Genomic DNA, 2541 nt, shown 5'->3' with positions numbered 1-2541 from the left:
ACACACATACATATATATACACACACATGTACACACTCACATACACACATACATACACACATGCACACACTCACACACACATGCACACACATACACATATGCACACACTCACATACATGTGTGCACGTGCGCACACACACACACATATACTCTCCCTGCTCCTCTCTAATCTTTGTACTTTCCAACTCTTCCCATTCTCCAGACCCAACCAAAGAGCCATCTCCTCCAAGAACCAACCCTAACATGGTCCAAAACCCCAGTTTCAGGCTCACCCAGTCAAAAGTTCATATAGCTTGGTCAGACCCCTACTGCTTCCTATACAGAACCTGTGTATGCCTGCCCTGCCCCAGCTGAACCTCCCTATTCACACTCTGAGCCTGGTTCTCAATGGACATGATGACTGAGACAAGACAGCAGCTCCACCCAAACAGTATGCCAGAGATGAAAGGCCTTCCAGAGTTTCCCAGGGCTGGGACTGGAGAAGCCCTCCCCTCCCCAGCACCTGTCATCACTGACGCTCTGATGGAGATGTCAACCCAGGATTGCATCCGGTATTTCTCACAATTCAACTTCTCTCCCAAGTTCCAAGAATAACAAAGGGACCACCAAGGGGCATGCTCCCCAAAGGCTGCGTGAGGTATGAACATTTGGGAGGACCACTGTGGCCAATGTGTCAAGGTTCTTCCTTCAGGTTGTGTACTTAGCAGGTTCAGCTCAGCCTGCAGCTCTCTCCCAATCTCTGGATTTCACACTCACATAATCTTCTGTGCAGAGAGACTGGCTGTTAATACCCTGTCTGGTTGTGCTAGCACAGACATTCTGTTCAAAACACAGAAAATCTCTGAGCCAGAACTATGCAAGCACTACCACACATCCAGTTTAAATCCTCAAACTTCAGAGGAAGTCCGACCCCTTGGCAAGGAACAACCCCAAGGAGGACTCCTCATGGCTACCACTCCCAAAAGAGCATTGGAATGGGAGCTTCCTGGAGGACTCAGCCATCAGCGTGCACAGGGTCCTGGTTTTTATCCCTGACACAAATGGAAAAATCAAAGGAATGAAAATATACAATCTTGAGTCAGATGTGATAGCTTTCAGGAGGATGATCGAGAGTTCAAAGCCAGCCAGAGCTACAGAGTAAGACAAGAGAGGGGGAAGAAAAAGAGGGGGAGAGAGAGGAGATGAGTGAGAGAGGAGGAAGGAGAGAGAGAGAGAGAATCCTACAGTCAAGAAACTAGAGTTGAGGGTCCATCTCATGCACCGAACCATGGCTGGGTTAAACTGAAAGAAAACAAACCCAGGTTGGACCAAAGCAGCCCATGCCAAGAGAGACAGTTGTAAAGAACAGAGTTGGTGGCAATCCAACAGTGAGCTGTCAGGGCTGGCTATGATGACCTTGGAGTTCCCAGATTTAATTATTACATGCACAATAATAGTACAGCTTTAAAACAAAGGAAGCACCAGGTGACCCGCAGGCTTCTCTTTAATGCTGGCTGCTGAGCACACACTTGGGTTTCCGCTGCTAGCAGTGGGACACATAATTAACTTTATGATGGTTCTAGCTGCCTAGAGTCAGTATCCATGACCATCAGAAGCAGCCCATACTCCTGTCTCCAAGATCCCAACCTTACTCAGCCCCCATCCCAGAGCCCCTAGCCCCTAGCCACATAGGCACAGGCCCTGAAGAGACAGCCTTGGAGCAGTCCTGATCTCTCAGAACTCTCAGATCCTGACTCCGGTCCTTGGAGCCTTCCACATAAGTCCCTGTGCCACTACAAGGTCATCTTCCTAAGCAGGTGAAGGGACACAATGATATCAACCCCTGAAGAAAGCCTTTGAATTGGGAGAAATCATGTATCAAAGAGCCCTCCACGATGGGTGTCAGTGGCTCACACCTGCTGTGCCAGCACTTGGGGTGTGGAGGCAGTTAGCATCATGAGCTCAAGGCTAGTGATCTGGGGTCAGCCTGGATGATGTGAATCCCTCTCTGTCTCAAAAACAATGAAAATCCGAAAATCCCTCTACATGAGCTAGGCAGGGTGGTCATCAGTGTTGGTGGTTTCTCTCTCCAAAGTGCATAGGGAAAGGTAGAAGGGTTAGAGGAGACAGGAGCTGGGGGGGGGAGAGAAAGAGAGAGAGAGAGAGAGAGAGAGAGAGGAAGGGAGGGAGAGAGAGGGGGGAGCGGGAGGGGGAGGGGAGGGGAGGGAGGGAGAGAGAGGGGGGAGCGGGAGGGGGAGGGGAGGGGAGGGAGGGAGAGAGAGAGAGAGAGAGAGAGAAAGGGAGCGGGAGGGGGAGGGAGGGAGAGAGAGAGAGAGAGAGAGAGAGAGAGAGAGAGAGAGAGAGAGAGAAGTTTCTGCCTAAAGGGGCACAGGAAGAATAACAAGTTACCAATAGTAGAACAAATAGATAAACAAGCAAACATTTGGGAGCTCTTAAGTGCTAGGTCCTGCCCTGGAGCTTTCGGGTCCATTATCCTATTAGGTCCTCTCAGCAGCTCTCTGGTTATTATTATCATCATCATCATTATTATTATTATCATCC

Source organism: Arvicanthis niloticus, chromosome 13, assembly GCF_011762505.2.
Source record: "Arvicanthis niloticus isolate mArvNil1 chromosome 13, mArvNil1.pat.X, whole genome shotgun sequence".
NCBI lineage: Eukaryota > Metazoa > Chordata > Mammalia > Rodentia > Muridae > Arvicanthis > Arvicanthis niloticus.
This window is presented reverse-complemented; position numbering follows the sequence as displayed.